This window comes from Schistocerca americana, chromosome X (genome assembly GCF_021461395.2).
Source record: "Schistocerca americana isolate TAMUIC-IGC-003095 chromosome X, iqSchAmer2.1, whole genome shotgun sequence".
In the NCBI taxonomy this organism is placed as follows: Eukaryota; Metazoa; Arthropoda; class Insecta; order Orthoptera; family Acrididae; genus Schistocerca; species Schistocerca americana.
Genome location: NC_060130.1, coordinates 221775578 through 221793613, shown reverse-complemented (window position 1 = coordinate 221793613; position 18036 = coordinate 221775578).

Here is an 18036-nt window from a genome sequence, read left to right as displayed (position 1 = left end):
TGGTAAGGCGCCAAAGGCCGCGCGGCTACCCAGCGCGGCTATGACATAGGAATTGAAAAGTTAGTCCCATGTTAAAATAAGTGTCTTGACAGTTATTTAGACTACATAGAAAATTAGAGTAAGGCACTGTAATTTTGTAAATAAAGTTTTGTGTTGATATCTTTCGTTTTTATTTACTTGTGCCGAAACGTTCTTTACTTTCTAGACGACCCTCGTATTACAGCTTCCGGTTATTCCCTCCATATTGTATCTTTATATTGAAACATTTGAGTACAGCTATAGAGACGGTGCCACGGAGGAATTAGCAGCCTCTGCAGTTAGGTGGGAAAGACACATCAATACTCCTCCTACGTAATACTTCCATATAATGAAGCTGGGCCGCTTACGGTGTGTCACACATATACTTAGGAAGAATCCCAAGAAATTATAATTCATTCACGACAGAGCTCTCTCTCGAAAACCTCCCTCCTGATGAATTCTTGAGTAGTGTCGCCCTGTCTGGGACACTTTTTAAGTTCGATTAACGGAAAAAATATGTGGAGCGCCTTACAGGGTCTCCGCGAAGTAATTTATGCTAATAAGACCCTCACGTAGGAGTAATAGCGTTAAAATTGTTCAAATGTGTGTGAAATCTTATGGGACTTAACTGCTAAGGTCATCAGTCCCTAAGCTTACACACTACTTAACCTAAATTATCCTAAGGACAAACACACACACCCATGCCCGAGGGAGGACTCGAACCTCCGCCGGGACCAGCCGCACAGTCCATGACTGCAGCGCCAAGACCGCTCGGCTAATCCCGCGCGGCTAGCGTTAAAATTAGTGGATTTTGACGCCACACTGCAATATACCGGCAACTGCTCTGCTCGTTCCCGTTAGCTAGTGAAATAGAATGAAGGGTTAGGGCTTAAGTGGTATTAACACATTATGTGCCAACCACCACACACTGTGCGGTGCTCTATGGAACAGTAATGTCGATGTAGACAATTTAACAACAAATAAATACTTTCTCGGGACGACTTTAGATGAACCACTCAGCTGCATAGTATAAAACCAGAAAACTAATCTGATATTAACTGCAATGAAACCAACAAATGCGTAGAATAATTTGCGCTGCGCTGAAGAATCAGATACAACAGTAAAATTAAACAAGCCATTTTGTTACAGGTACTCTGAGGCTGGCATAGTCGACAAGTCACTCTGGCGGTGAAATTTTCGGAAAAAAATGGGCTCTGAGTCGGTAGTTTTCGATAAATGCATTCTTCTTCTTTTGCCTTGTCCTGCGTCTCTACGAGGTCGGCATGTTGTATCGGTTTTGCAACTTCAGTGTAGCAGGTGACTGGGTGTCATTCCTTACCCCACCACTCCCACCCGGGTCGGAATTTGTGTACGCCGTCTGTATGCGATTAGAGTAGATCTCACACGAGGAGGCCAAGACGTTCGGATCACGGTTTTACTTCAAACTTTGTACGCTTTGAGAAGTCCATTAGGAAAACCTGATGTGCAAGTAGCACTCGTACTACTTAGGCGATTTCGGGAAAATCGGAAAAGTAGTTTTACGCCTCAGTAATGTACCGGTGCGTTGCAACCCTTAGGACGACATGGCGGCGGTCACGTGCTTAGCATTCAATCTCCGTAATCGGTGGATCGCTGGATCAAGTCCCACACATGTTTTCTATTAATCTATATTTTTGTCAACACTAATCACATTATTCAACACTAGTCATATTATTTCACGTTTATTAAATTTGAAAGGTAATATGGTGAAAAAACACTTGTATTTCCATGAACTTTTATTGAATTTCCAATGCTATTTCTCTGTTTGCAAGTCTCCATTATCACAACAAATGTTATGTTTACAACTAACGATAAGTAAAAGACCAAACGCACAAAATATTCCTGAAAATGTATGCCTGTCATGATTACCGAAATCCCTTATATCTGCAATCTGTTAAGGTACCGAGAAGTGCTTTGCACCTGGACACTTCGACCTCCTGACACAGGTTTCAAGGACGAGGGACAGGCTTGGAAAATCGAAGTCAAACATCGATAAATAAGTGTGTAAATAACTTTATTCGATAGTACAACGAGCTGCTATATGCCAGAATATGAGGGCAATGTACGTTCAGTAGTCGGATGTGCTTTTATCATTACAAGTTGCAGGTTGATATTTTTCGTACAGACACGGAAAACGGAAATTAAAACGGCATCTACTACATCGAATGAATCCAGTTTTCCCGCATGCACAAAGAATCTTCAGAGTTACTAAGGAAAAACAAAACTCGTGGTCATTTTGAAAAATTTCTCTTTCCTTCGACAATTTGTATGCAAAACATGCGTAATGCAACATCGGTGCCGACAATTGGCGATGTGCGACTGAATGCATTTTAACGGCATCTTCACGAGAAGTAATTTCTTAATCATTGTGAATCAAATATGAACAAGTTTGACGGCGCTTAATAAAGTTTTTAATTGCATATAAAAGTAAAAGTCGCATAATATTTGTTGTAATATTACAAATTTGTAAACAGTGAAATGGCACTGGAAATTCAGTGAAAGTTCGTACAAGTGTTTTCAGTCATGTTGCCTTTCAAATATAAAGTGTACGAAATAAAATGACTAGTGTAGTGAAATATATAAATAAAGAAAGATGAACGGGACTCGATCCAGCGATCCTTCGATTACGAAGCTTGAATGGTAACCGCAATCTCGCTCTCAGGGTTGCAACACACCGGTAGATCATTGCCGCGTAAAAACTTCTCTCACGATTTTCTCGAAATCGTCTAAGTGGTACGCCTTACTACTTGCACACTATGTTGTCCTAATGGAATATTAAAGGTGTAGAAAATCTCAAGTAAATCCGTGATCCGAACGTCTTGGCCTCTTCTTGTGAGTTTTACTCTAGTTGTATTTTAAAAATGGTTCAAATGGCTCTGAGCACTATGGGACTTAACATCTGAGGTCATCGGTCCCCTAGAACTTAGAACTACTTAAACCTAACTAATCTAAGGACATCACACACATCCATGCCCGAGGCAGGATTCGAACCTGCGACCGTAGCGGTCGCGCGGTTCCAGACTGAAGCGCCTTCAACCGCGTAGCCACACTGGCCGGCAGTTGTATTTTACTCTGGAGTACTTGTTTAGTAACTGCTTCCATTTGAAGACTTCGTTGGTCTTTGTCATTGCTGTTGAGGATGGCAGGTTACGCTTGGGGACAGAAGATGACGCTCTTTGGAGTCGAAACTGGTAACATGTGTTGAGTAAACGACGTTGGATTCCAATTCAGCTGTTGGTTTTAACTATCTGTATTGTAGTACATCACGTACGGGTGCTGTCCCACTTTCGTTGATGGATTACCAGAGACTTATAAGAATCGATCGTAAGTTTCATGGCTGTACTGTGAAAGCTGAAAGCTTTGAACAAAACTACTATAGAACACATTTATGTCTAAATTGTAATAAGATGAATTTGTAAATGATTTTTGTATAATATTTTTTGAAAACAATTTATTTCTGAGGAAGATAAATGTGTTAAAAGAAATATTATCAACTAGAAAACTAGTAATTCTGAGCGCATTAGAGGTGTGTAGCTGAAATTTAAAATAGGTAATAGTTCCCATCTCAAACGGAATGGAAAGGCGGGAAAGAGAAAGGGTGGAATGATTTTAGGCTCAGCGTGAGAGTGGCTTACACATTAGTCATTGCCTAAATAGTCTCGGATGGAAACTGCGTTTTCAGCTTGAACCAGTAACTTTTTTTGTGTTTTTATAAATAGCAATTTGTTGTTATCACGCACTGGTTCAAATAACTTCATTTGCCTAAGACATTACCTAGACAGGGTCCTATCCTAGTGAAACTGATTCCGCGCATGCTAAAATTATAAAGAACTATAATTTTGCGAACTTCATGTAGTAAAATATTTCGGAAGGGTTTTTTATATAATCAGTAAATGTTGTTTGTGGAGCACTAAATTTAGAGTGTTCTGGAAGTTACAATTTTCAGTCTAGCATATTCAGGTCATATAAAGTAAAGTAGTATACTGAAATTGGTTACAGTAAAAGATACGATACGTATGAATAAAACAGCTTAAATCCAATGGTATACTCACAGTAGAACTTAATCAGTTAGATTTGTCTTATTTTTCGAACAGTGTATGGTGAATATTTCATAAGAATTGTAATTTTTTACCATTCTCACACAAAGTACAGCTTAAGGTCCATCATTTGGTTAATTGTTGAGCAGGACCATAAATGAAAGAATGATAATTCCAAAGTATGTGTTAATATTGAGTTAGTATCATAACGTACTAATTTTGTTTAACTAACTTGGAATAATGACTAGCTCTTCAAATCTCAATTATAGAGACCCCTCATGGCCGATTTTTCTTTGCCTACACTAGCAGGTCTACGCAAAGAATAGAGAAAGTATCAATGTATCTGGGTGCTGTAGTATAATTCCTCCGGTGTTGACAAAGTAACAGGAAGTTAGTTGCTGTGCTGTACACGAGAAACTAGGTTGCTTTCCTAAGCACAGTAAGGTATATACAGAATAGCAAATCACAATTACACTTATGAATAACCCACTGGACGTAATTTAACGCCTAGTTGGACTGGCGACCGTTCATAAATAGGCTTGACCACATAAAAGGCCTGGAACTAAGAGGTTACTGGAATCCCTTCAGGAGGCGAAATAGAAGTGTGATACTTGTATCTATTATACATACACTACACGGTAAAACAAATTTTTAAAACTCCTGTAAAAAGCGGTAACGGTAACTTAGGGAATGTTTCTTTGGGAGCAATTTTTACAGGAATTCTTAGAGAAGGTACTGATTCGAACATTGCGAAAGAAGGTCAAATTTAGAAGAGAAACATGTGAGTAGTGCTATACTTGCCAATGTGTGACAGTACATTTTAATGTTAAACATGCTGGACGGTACCAATAATACTAAAAGAGTTAAGCGTTATAGGTCCAGGTGCTTCAACAAATTTTAAATTGGGAAACAGGTGTTTTATGTATCAAATGACTTCGTGTGACAGTGCAGAAATAGGAAACAGGGATCATATCTCCACTGTAGGAACTCATTTCACTCAACTAAGTGTAAAAGTCGGTATCTAGTAGAAACTAGATAGAACTACTCGTCTTTTGATGAATTTTGCTGAATATCTGTCAAAAAGAGGCAACAATGGTGGCATTTTATCGGAATTACGTTTGCACGTTGTTTGATTAATGTCCAGTCTACTTGTCTTCTGATGCTCTTTTAATCATCCGTAAAACAGGTTTTTAACTTTTTATTTATACCACATTTGCTCTTAGTTCTACAGTATGTCGGCTATAGACAATGATGTGACAAATAGATTCCATCGGAATCTTGCGACTGTAAATCTGAAATGTAGTACCCACGCCATAGTGGGATGTTTCATTAGCTTTTACTGTGATGAGATTGTAACTGTGCATTTTTCAGGCTGAAATAGCAAGTCAGAGATTAGTTCAATATTCGCAGTGACGACTACTTTATACAAATAATGTCAAAAGACGAACTTCTTGTGTTACGCTGTATAAGACTGCATACTCCCACAAACGGTATTAATGGCTGTAAATATGCGTCCAGTAAGTTCATCCAGCGTTTTTGCTGGTGCTGTATGCAGAGAATCCGCCGAGTACCTATACAGGAAATTATTCATGAAGGACACGGGGTGAAACAATCGTATTCCATTAATTAGCTACTTGAAACTACTTCATTTTTGAGGTCATCACACATTGGGTTATGCAAACGGCGTCAAAATTATCGTATAATTCCACATATTGGAGTGAGATTACCGGGGAATGCCCTGCAGGGGTATTAGCACGGAAATGTATAAGTTCAAATATAGTGCAACTGTCAAATGAACAAGTATGGTATGCGACTCCATAACGCGGTCTCCATTAACTGCAGTCAAAATCTTTCCATTTTGAGTAATAAGAGGGAATCATACTACTCGTATCGGGACTCAGTATACGCAGGAACACACAGGGTGGTCAGAAACAGCGTGAAAAGTGGATAAGAGTGTTTCGGGGTAGGTTGTGTTGAGAGATAATTGTTAAGAAAAAATTGTGCATGTTGCGCCGTTACAGGTCGTTGCAGGCGCAAATTCAAGGAGTCTGCCAAGGACTGTGTAGCCAAACTTCTGGTTTCCTCGAACAAAATAGACGTAGCTTTTGCTTAAATTTATGACATCCGAAAAGTGGCACATTTTAACTGGTAATGAGCGTTTGTACAAGTGGTAACTCACAGATCCAATGGTGTCTATGCTTTACCGGATTTTTCCGCATGCAAGTGCTTGAATTTGAGCGCGCAACGACCTGATCGGCAAACGTCATTGCTAATTAAATCGAAAACGGCACAACGAATCGAATTTTTTCTTAACAATTTTTTCTCAGCACAACCTATCCTGTAACACCCTTACAAACTTTTCAGACTGTTTCTGGCCAGCCTGCACTTCTTAGAGATAGAAAACCAGTTATTTCGTATCACTGGGAATACTACGTTTCTCATTTCCGACCATAATTTCTGTGGTGTATGCCAAACAATCTATGGTTTTCAATTTTCTTCATTTTGAATACATCATTTAGTTTCATTTTGCATACTTTTACTTATGTCACTAGTAAAACAATATTCTACAGAAACAGGTCTTATTGTACACTTTTACTGAAAATACGACACAGTGGAAGTAATGTTTTAACCCGAGTAAACAATTTTGCTCATGTAAGAATATAATATCGTTGACTATAAGCTCAGTGGGAGACCATGTGCCATTTTTCAGATCTAATTTCTTACTTTCCACCTATTTTAGTTTATAACGGGAGTAGAGCAGTGCGATGACCTGATCATGAAGGATTATCAGAAAAATTAAAATAAATCATCTTGGTATGGGTATCAGTAAGCCTTGTAACTTAGGTTGGGACAGACAGCGCCAGTGCAATGGTCATACGCATTATGAAACAACTGATTTCGCGTTCGCTGATTGCGAACTGGACGTAAAAGGCGACGTGGTCACGCACCATCTGCAAGCAAATGGGCAAATGCAGTATACGAATATAGAGGTCGGCGGTCGAAAATCAGGACAAGGTTCCATCCAGCAGCAAATTTCGACCCCGACTTACTTTGTGACCAGCGCCTCGGGTGATCACCAGCTACAGCAGAAACTATGTGAGTCCGAAGAATGATACCCACTTAGGCTTGCACCCTGCAAAGGACTTGTAAAAATTTCCTGTATGTAGTTCTGGACTGTAGTTAGTGGTTTCCTTTGCACACATGCCAGTATGTATCTAAACCTGGCTGACACTCCCATTGTGACGTGATGATGAACCTAAGGGTTTGATCAGAGCTCTAGTAACTGACTCATTTCGTGATTCGTGGTCTGAAATATTATACATTGCTCTGTGTTCCTTATTCCTGATAGTGTGTTATCACGGTGTGGCCATTTATTGTAGTAACTGGTTAAAAAAAGCTTGAGGTTGCAAGCCTCGTCTGTGTTTTACACGTAAAGTGGGTCGTCGTCATAAACCAGTGTCTGTTCTCTTTAGCATGTTCATTAAATACGTGAAGAAGCATTAAAAACAGACAAAAGCCAACACAGTGTCTTATTTCCTTACTGACACCATATCTACTTCCCTAGCCTGGCATCCGAGTCGTTTGGTAAGGAAACGCTCGCAGGCCACAGATGGATGACATAAAACCCCACTTCACCTCCAGTCTGTCCGCCCCGGTAGCTGAGTGGTCAGCGTGACAGACTGTCAATCCTAAGGGCCCGGGTTCGATTCCCGGCTGGGTCGGAAACTTTCTCCGCTCAGGGACTGGGTGTTGTGTTGTGTTGTGTTGTCCTAATCATCATCATTTCATCCCCATCGACGCGCAGGTCGCCGAAGTTCAGTCTGCTTTCGGCTGCGGTGGGGCGAGGACGTCCGATGCGCCTCGCTGTGCGCGACCGTGAGCGCTTGCTTGTGTTTACCTTCTCGCGGCGCGAGTTGTATTTGTTCCACGTTCAGTCCGATTATGGCACACACATGGCGCCACGATACGATCAAAATTACTTTCCAACCAGATCACGCGCGTCCTCGAGCCTATGAAATAGAACAGTTCATACGCGACGATCTACGTTTAGATCCGGCCACTGTCGTCGGAATACATTTTTCTATAACGGCGAGCGTGGTTTATGTTAAAATGACCAGTGCAGAGGTCTGCGCGACAGTGGTTTCTAAATACTCGAACTCTCTCCGATTCAAACATTCTGACGGGCATATCGGTGCAGTGACGGTGGATCATGCTGGCATGGGCCTAAGGACTGTAAGAGTTTTTGAGCTCCCCTTCGAGGTCCCAGAGGAAGTTGTCAAGGACGCCTTCCGACCATATGGCAATGTTATCAGCCACGTTGCAGAAAAGTGGCAAACTTTCTCGACGTATAAGGTCTACAATAGTGTGCGCCAAATTAAACTTGAGCTCAAGAAACATGTGCCGTCCTATTTGAACATCGGTGGCTGTCGTGCAATCATCATGTACGATGGTCAACCGCGTACCTGTTCAGGATGTGGGCAGGAAGGCCATGTTCGATCGAGCTGCTTACAACGTAGAATTACGCAGATACCAGTGGGAGACTCCGTTTCCCCGACGGGGACGACAATCCTGCCCCTCACGTACGCTCAGACGACGATGCGCACCATAGTTGAGAACGAAACGAGCGATCAGACACATCCATCGACGCCAGAAGTACCACGGGAGGAAGAGGAAGGACCCTCGGTGCCAACCCATATGTCGCCCCCTCCACAGCTACAACAGCAGCAACAGTCCCACGGACTCCAGACGCAACATAACATTCAGAACGCGATGGACGTGGACGCGAACATTGTCCCGACCGCGGCTTTCCTAGCGGAAGGAGATACGACGCTGGATTGCCTCCCACATTCGGATGCGGATGTCCACGTTCGAAAGCAACGTTCGCCCCGACGACGCAAGCGACGTCGGCGGACCCCTTCTGACGATTGCCTCCTACACACGGTCGGTCAAGAAGGTGACATCTCATCAGACAGCATGGATGCTGCCCCTGCTGAGGATCTAAGTGGTGTAGACGGTTCACTTGCCCATACTACGAGTGCCCAGTTACTTCTTGCACCACAAACGCGGCAGGTCGCGTCGATGGATGGCGATCCGTCTCCCTCTACCAAAGACGACGTACGTGAGAGAGATTTAGGTGCCGATCAGCCACACAGCATCGTGTTGCACCCACTGTGGTCGGACGATGTTGAGGAACTTCCTGAAGAGGGCACGGGTGACAGGGGAGGGGGCGGCATTGGGGATGCCACTACTAGCGTGAACGACTCATAATTTGTAACGGGTTTGGAGGGTCCGGCATCTCTTGCGGTTAGCTTTTATTGCCATGGCGTCTACCCTAGGTGAAGAGGCTAGGCAGCACGCCTTTCGCCTTGCCACAATCAATATCAACGCGATAAGGGCACCACACAAACTGACAATGCTACAACGCATGCTTGATGCGGCGGACATCGACGTGGCCCTCTTACAGGAAGTATGTGTCACTAGTTTCCCTGACTTCTACGGATATACCGCCCACATCTCCCACGCCTCTTCTACCGATTGTGGTGTGGCTGTTCTGTTACGGGACGGTTTGGCGGCTACGGACGTACTGTACTTACCGAGTGCAAGAGCCATGGCAGTAACTGTCAACGGTGTACGACTCATCAATGTATATGCCCCTTCAGGATCAGGGAGACGGAGAGATCGGGTCCGCTTTTTTTCGGAAGATATTACGCGTCTATTTATGGGCCACATAGACGATATGGTGATCGGAGGAGATTTTAACTGTACATTATCTCCATCTGATCAGCAGCCACATCACGTCCCGTGTGCGGAATTGGAAATGCTAGTGCGTGACCTCCACCTGATTGACACGTGGCGCCACATCCATGGCCCAGCTCCTGGTTACACCCATTATACAAGCCATTCATCAAGTCGGTTGGACAGGATTTACGTCACAAGCACCCTTTCGACGGCGACGAGAGGAGCAGAGCTCTGGCCCACTGCATTCACCGACCACACAGCCTATATTTGCACCATTGCCCTCCAACCTGCACGTGTGTGGCGCAGTAGGCCCCCCTGGAAACTGAACGTCGCCCATCTGGACGAGCCGGCAAGTAAAGGTGCTGTCGAAGAGTCGTGGACCGCGTCCTTACGGCGTCGTGGTCGGTACCGATCGACCCTCAGTTGGTGGATTGAATGTGCGAAGCCTGCTCTTAGACGCACCTTCATGGCTTACGGCCGGGAAGCAGCGGCATGGAGGAGGAGCACGGAAAACTTTTATTACACCGTCCTACGGGAATGTCTTGCTATGGAGCCCTCACCTGACAGGCAGATCATAGTCAATCGCGCGAAAGCGCAGCTCGTCTCCTTAGCACGCCATCATTTACAAGGCGCTGTTATACGGTCGCGTGCTCCAGACATGATACAATCAGAAAGGCCATCTATGCACCACGTGCTCATAGAACGCAGGAGGCGCCGCAGGGCACTGGTAACCGACATAATAACCGACGACGGTCGACATGTGGTAGAACAAGCAGATATAGCAGAAGCCTTCTATGGGCATTACGCTCAACTTTATTCAGCAGTGCTCCCTGATATGGCGACGGTAGACACCGTTTCAGCACATGTCCACGGTACAGTTCCACCAGACATGGTACCGAATTTACTGGGAGAAGTGACAGAAGAGGAAGTGCTCGACGCCATTGGTAAAGGTGCTCCCCATAAATCACCAGGAATCGATGGGTTATCATTAGAGTTCTATCGAGCCTTTACACAACTGTTGCTACCGTGTTTGATTGAAATTTGCCAGGAATTGATGTCCCCGGATATATCATTGCCTGCACCATTCTTGGAAGGTCTGATTGTCCCCATCCATAAGCCGCAGGGACGGAATCATGTCCGCGACTATCGTCCCTTAACGTTATTGAACAGCGACTTCAAGATCTTTTCGAGGCTGCTATCAGAACGTATTCGCGGCACACTATTGCACGTCTTGTCCGGCGATCAGACGTCCTTGGGGGGACCCAACAACATCAGAACTGCGTTATGTCGTTACCGAGATCTCATCTCCCTTGCACGGGTGAGACGTTTGCCGGCAGCCCTCGCGTCTATCGACTTTAGCCGGGCTTTTGACCGTGTGGGCCACACTTTCCTCACGGCCGTTCTACGGCGCATGGAATACCCCGACCCCTTTATCACAGTGTTGACACGCCTACTACATGGTGCAACTTCTCGAGTTCTTGTCAATGGAAGACTGACGGCACCCATGCCGATCCGCCGATCAGTACGACAGGGATGTCCATTATCAACATTGTTATTTGCATTGGCCTTAGAACCCTTGTTGTGTGGTCTCCGAGACAGGATCACTGGGATACAGTTCGGCGGCTCCATCTATCGCTGCACCGCATATGCGGATGATTTGATGATCGTCATACGAGGAGCTGACGATATGGCCGCGGCTTTGGACTGGATTGCAACCTACGGTACAGCTTCTGGTAGCCAAATCAACGTTGACAAGTCCGTCGCCTTGAGCATCGGGATTGGGCTGCCGCAGGAACACATTGCCCCCTTCCGCTTCAGTGGTACTGTACGCTGCTTGGGCTTAGATTTCATGAACGACATGCGACGCGCGGCGACGCTCAATTATCGACGCCTTCTTAACCAAATTAGGGCCGGAATTGCAAATCAGCGCTTGCGATCCCTCAACATCGTTCAGCGGGCGTATTATGCCAATGTATACCTGGCGTCCCGCATACCGCATGTCGCCCAAATGCTACCCATTCCGAAGCCCTTGGCTCGTAGCATTATGGCAGCGCTGGGATACTTCGTCACCACTGGTATGTTACTGAAGATCAGATACGTATCTCTTACCCTCCCCGCCGGCCGAAGTGGCCGTGCGGTTAAAGGCGCTGCAGTCTGGAGCCGCAAGACCGCTACGGTCGCGGGTTCGAATCCTGCCTCGGGCATGGATGTTTGTGATGTCCTTAGGTTAGTTAGGTTTAACTGGTTCTAAGTTCTAGGGGACTAATGACCTCAGCAGTTGAGTCCCACAGTGCTCAGAGCCATTTGAACCATCTTACTCTCCCCAAGGAAAAAGGTGGTCTCGGCCTAGTTAACGTCCATGATAGGGCCATTGTCCTCTATGTTAGCTCACATTTAAGTCTGCTGCGCCGTTGTCCTACGAGCCTCACGAGTCTGCTTCTGACGGCGCTACGTCCTGCTTCACTAAGAGCGCCGGTGCCACTACAGGACATCCCGGCGCCCCTCTTTTCTATAGGACGTTTCTATTTAGAACAAAGTTATTGCAGTGTCGCGCTCACAACACCACAAATGGCCACAACTCGACGCCTATATCATGACATGCTGCAACGCCGCCCCCTAAATGTGGTCGAACTAAAATATCCTGACGTACGGTGGCGCGTGGTGTGGAAGACTGTACACGATGCCATGCTTGATTCCGATGTTGTTTCTCAATGGTACGTCGTCGTGAATGGGAAGCTCGTGACGCAAGAACGTCTCTACAATATCCACATGACAGAATCTCCCAATTGTGTGGGTTGTAATACAGTAGATTCTGACGAGCACCGCCTCAGCTGTGGAGAGGCGGAACCGGTTTGGCACCTAGTGCGACAGATGCTGGCTTATCTCTTGCGAGTTAGGCCGGAGCATATATCTGCACGCACGTTATTGTTTCCGGATGAGACATATTACCCCAAGACTCGAACCAACTCTGTCACCTGGATACGTGGACATGCCGTCCATTACCTCTGTAGTGACGGACACAAGGATTTCCTTGACTTCTGGCTCTATTTGCAAGAAAGACATCATGCTATTTCCGGGCATACCAGATATCGACACTGCTTCGCAAACTACCTATGGAGTGCCTTTCACAGCCCGCCGTGTAGCTGGAATGTTCCAGGCAGTGGCAGATGAGGTCAGAACGAACTGCAAACGACCATATATTGAACAATCTTATCAGTGGGCGCAGTCGCTGGGAAGCCTCACTACGACGTGGTAGCTTTCTTTTCATGCTATTTATGTCTCATATCTTCGATGGCGTCTTCATTCTGTTTTAGTTTTCCAGGCTTGGTTAACTGTGACTGTTCGCACATTGAACAAAAAAAAAAAAAAAAAAAAATACGTTGGTAGGAGACCTGCTTTCAAATCCAAATAAATACACAAGAACAAAATAGGAACAAAATGAACAACAAATAAAATTTAATAAAGTATTATACCCTTTCCTTTCTTCTTTTATTTTATTTTTTTTTATACAAAGTTCAGAGGCATATTTAATTTTTGTTCGTTGGCGGAAGCTGAAGTGGCGGCGAACGGCCGTCCTAGTTAGCTTCAGGATGAAAGTGGCGGTGGCACTATCTTTGTTTTTGTTTTTAGGCTAGATAGGTTTTTGGGGGTAGTATGGGTGATAGGGGCCAACGCCTGAAGTGGAAGAGGTAATTTTCTAAAAAAAAAAAACAAAAAAAAAATTAAAAAAAAGTGTCCATGCGGTTAAAGAAAAAAAAGATGGTAGAGCACTTGCCCGCAAAAAAAAAAAAAAAAATAAAATAAAAAAAGGCTAATTATTTGTATATCACAGCATCTAACAAAAAAAAAGTGGTCTAGGGGAAAAAAAGAAAAAAAAAAGAGGCGTCAAATCGAAAGACCTGCACCAGGCGAACGGTCTACCCGACGGGAGGCCCTAGTCACACGACATTTCCATTTTTTTACCTCCAGTCTATATGCGAGATTCGAAGTAATTCTGTTGCGACGCGACCATGCTGGGTTAAGACAATAGTCTTTACTTTCTCAGTACTTCTCCACAAGATGATTTGCTAGCTGCAATTATTGTATCAAGTATATATATATATATATATATATATATATCAGACCCATGGTTATACAGATGTCAAACTATTGTGTATTTTTGATCTTCTTTCCAGTGAACTCTATATATCAGACGTACTGACCTCAGAAAACTGTACAGGAATGTCCTCAGCGCATTGCAGTATATCAGCATAAGATTAAAATGCTAGGGTTATTCAACAATACCCTAAATATAAATTTTAAATTAGTTCTCTATAAAGTTCATGGCCCACAACTAAAGTTAGTAATAAATAAATATGATAAATTTCGTTAGCTGCTCATTCGCTGCCATTTATCATGTAAAGACACTCACATTAAATTAGATCTATCACATAGCATCTCTACCTGCTGACAACTGATAGCCTGTACTGCTCAATGGATATTGTTGACAGACTCAGAATTGCTCATCATATAAAAACTGCTGGAAAATGTATCAATAATTTAATCTTCGTAATATGATCAGTCACGATGTAACAGCGAAGAAAAGATCCATCTGACATGAAGATAGTGCTGAATGAAATTTCTGGTTTTATTCTCGCTTTTCGTGTTGTTCTCGTCTCACAGGAGATAACTCTAATCAAAAGTGTATTTGTTAAATCAGTCGAAAACTTTTAAAAAGTTTCTGAAAAAGGGACTGAAAATGAATATCTGTATAGATCTGAGGTCCACAGTGTTAATGATTCGAGTCTTTAATTAAAATCGTACACAATCTTAAACAAGATTATTACAGTGCATTACGCTTTTTAATAAAATAATCATTATAAACTACAGCAACAGTTCTTGTGTGTTCCCTGCATTAATAAACTAAATTTTACAGGGGCACCGGGAAAATGTGGAATGCAAGGGAAGTAGTAGGTTTCCCCAAAGGACAATCTGTACTACGTAGCTTCCTGAGTTATCATTTAGAGTAGTTCGCAGGAAAGTTTCATCACTCATGAAATCATAATTCCTAAAGCAGTGTGGTTAAAACTCTTTCTAGGTATTATGGCATGACTCAGGAACGTAAACGCAAGGTATCTGAGGTTTCGTCTCATGTATCGTTACTTCTACAGGCGAATCAAGAGGGCAACAGAAAGACCTAAGTGCAGTTTTTAGTATCTTACTAATTGTTAATTTTATCAAATAGTTTCACTTGCAGTCTCTGTTTTTAAGTGTATGTATTTGCGTTTATGTATATGAGAGAGAAGTACGTCACCGTTGTCAGCCTACTAAAGACTCGATGTAACTTTCACCTTTTAATGTCCTACATATGAAAATGAAACGAGAAAATCCACATAAAGAATGTCATAAAATACGCAACATACATGGCAAGCTGTTCGCTTGATTGGCATATTGTTGCACTAAACGTTTCTAGGAATGGTGATCCAATGAGAACCACTGGAACATCATAGTGTAATACGCCGAAATATAGGAAAAAAATGATGTTGACCACAGGTTTAAAATTAATCACTTCGTATCCAGTGTCCACTAAAATTTATAACTAGTCATTTCATGTAAGATTCCAGCTGTTTAAGCTTTTGTAACGTTTGTTAGACACACTGATACATTCATTCAAATTGCTTCTCGCTTGATCGCCACGATAGAAACTGTTCTACTTAAAGAACCACTTCAAAAAAAAAATTCCATTTCACACATTTGACGATTGAACAATCCAATTATCGGAACATTACTGATATATGAGAAATGCGGGAGAGGAGATCGTTACAAAGCATCACGGCAGCAGTGACCGACACGCACCATTTCCGCTGTTTCGTTTCATTCCCGGTTTTTCATTTGCATTTGCGAGTGCTTTGTTTCGCAGTTCATGAGCGCAGGTCGGTAATAATTCATTATCACATTCCTACTTTTTACAGCGCATCTCGTAGTTACGACAGGGCGAACCCCTCGCTACAAATATGTTTTTATGAATTCGTGGAGAGGGGTAGGAATCAAGCTGGTATTCGGCAGCGTCGGCCATTTGGCCGGAGTTATGTCGGAGCACTGCGTCACAGCCGCAGCTAGCCACGCCTGGTGACTTGACTTCTATCCAAATGAAATGAATTCCCTTCTTGCTCGACACCTGTATTCGCACGGCAGCGAGGCTATGTTTGTCGCATCTCTTTTCATTAATCTCTTTTCATTAATCTTTTCGCCTATTAATCACAGTCTTTTAACGATAAAGTTAGAAACGTGAGCGAGGGACACAAACAACTTCGAAACTGTTCTACGCCGATCTAGAGTAATATGAATGTTTTAACTGGTTTATTTGCCTATGAGAGGAGTAAATACTGATTTCCAATCAGAAAAGCAGTAATATTATACATCCTGGAGTCTATTAAATAACTTTAATTTAGAAGTTATGTTTGGAATGCGAACTAAATACATTTAATACCCACAGCTTGATACAAACGTTCTAAAACTTCAGCGTGGAATACAGTCTTCAGCTATATTCACTTGTGTTTTCTAACGTCATCTATCTGCCTATCTTTACGTCGTCACATCAATCTTTTCTTAGCTCTTACAATCCAACAAGATACTTTGATGATTCACCTACCATCCATTCACCTGCATGCAATGGCTCGTTGCCATACATCCAAACTGGTAATATGCACTGACGTAACTCTCCGTTTCAGAAATTTTAAAGACTTAATTTGAAAACTCTGTTTCGGTTGCCAAAATCATTCCAGATCAATGGTGCTCTTCTGTTTATTTCTTTTGCTATCCACCTAGTCGCTTTTTTCAACTACCCTAAATACAACTACTTTTATGAAACCGCTCTTAATGTTTGTTATTTTCTATTTGATATGTTGGTTATAGATTATTTTAGTCCTGTTATAAGATATTTTCAGATTTTCTTGCAAACTTTCTCTGTTAAGTTCGTAATCTGCTATTCCTTCTGAAACTACACGCACGAGTGCCCACAAAAGGTTATGAACAGATTTTCTGCCCTCAAAAATATCCCCCGCCATTAGCACCATTGAATAATGAAAACTGCAAACAACATACTACACACCCTGAAAGAACAATAAATCACACCTTGTAAGTACGATTTGTGCATGGACTTTTCTTTTTGTTGTCTGTTGCCTGTATGATCTAATAACTTTGACACATTGAGCACATGTTGCGATTGCAATGATTTGCAATTACGAAATCTCAGCCGCAGATGTCTCGGAGAACTACATCAGTGTCAGCTTATCTGGACTGCTGAAAATTTCTTACAAAAAATGAATACGAGGGGGGACGCATGGGTAACGTAACCGCTAAGCAATTGCAATATATGTGAAAGAAACATGTTTCCCCATGAAATCAAATTTAAACATTCAAACTTCGAGGCAAGTATACGTATGATGGAGTTTGTAGTTCCAGGAAAAAGGTGGAGGATAATTAATGCGCGAAGTCAAAAGGCTTCAGAAACTGAACATAAGTTACAAGCAGGTTAGATATACAGGGTGGTCCATTGATCGTGACCGGGCCAAACATCTCACGATATAAGCGTCAAACGAAAAGACTACAAAGAACGAAACTTGTCTAGCTTGAAGGGGGAAACCAGATGGTGCCATGGTTGGCCCGCTAGATGCCGCTGCCATAGCTCAAACGGTTATCAACTACGTTTTTTATATAGGAACACCCATTTTTTATTACATATCCGTGTAGTACGTATAGAAATATGAATGTTTTAGTTGGACCACTTTTTTCGCTTTGTGATGGCGCTGTAATAGTCACAAACATATGACTCACAATTTTAAACGAACAGATGGTAACAGGTAGGTTTTTTAAATTAAAATACAGAACGTAAGTACGTTTGAACATTTATTTCGGTTGTTCCAATGTGATACATGTACCTTTGTGAACTTATCATTTCTGAGAACGCATGCTGTTACAGCGTGATTACCTGTAAATACCACATTAATGCAATAAATGCTCAGAATTATGTCCGTCAACCTCAATGCATTTGGAAATACGTGTAACGACATTCCTCTCAACAGCGAATAGTTCGCCTTCCGTAATGTTTGCACATGCATTGACAATGCGCTGACGTGTGTTGTCAGGCGTTGTCGGTGGATCACGATAGCAAATATCCTTCAACTTTCCTCACAGAAAGAAATCCGGGGATGTCAGATCCGGT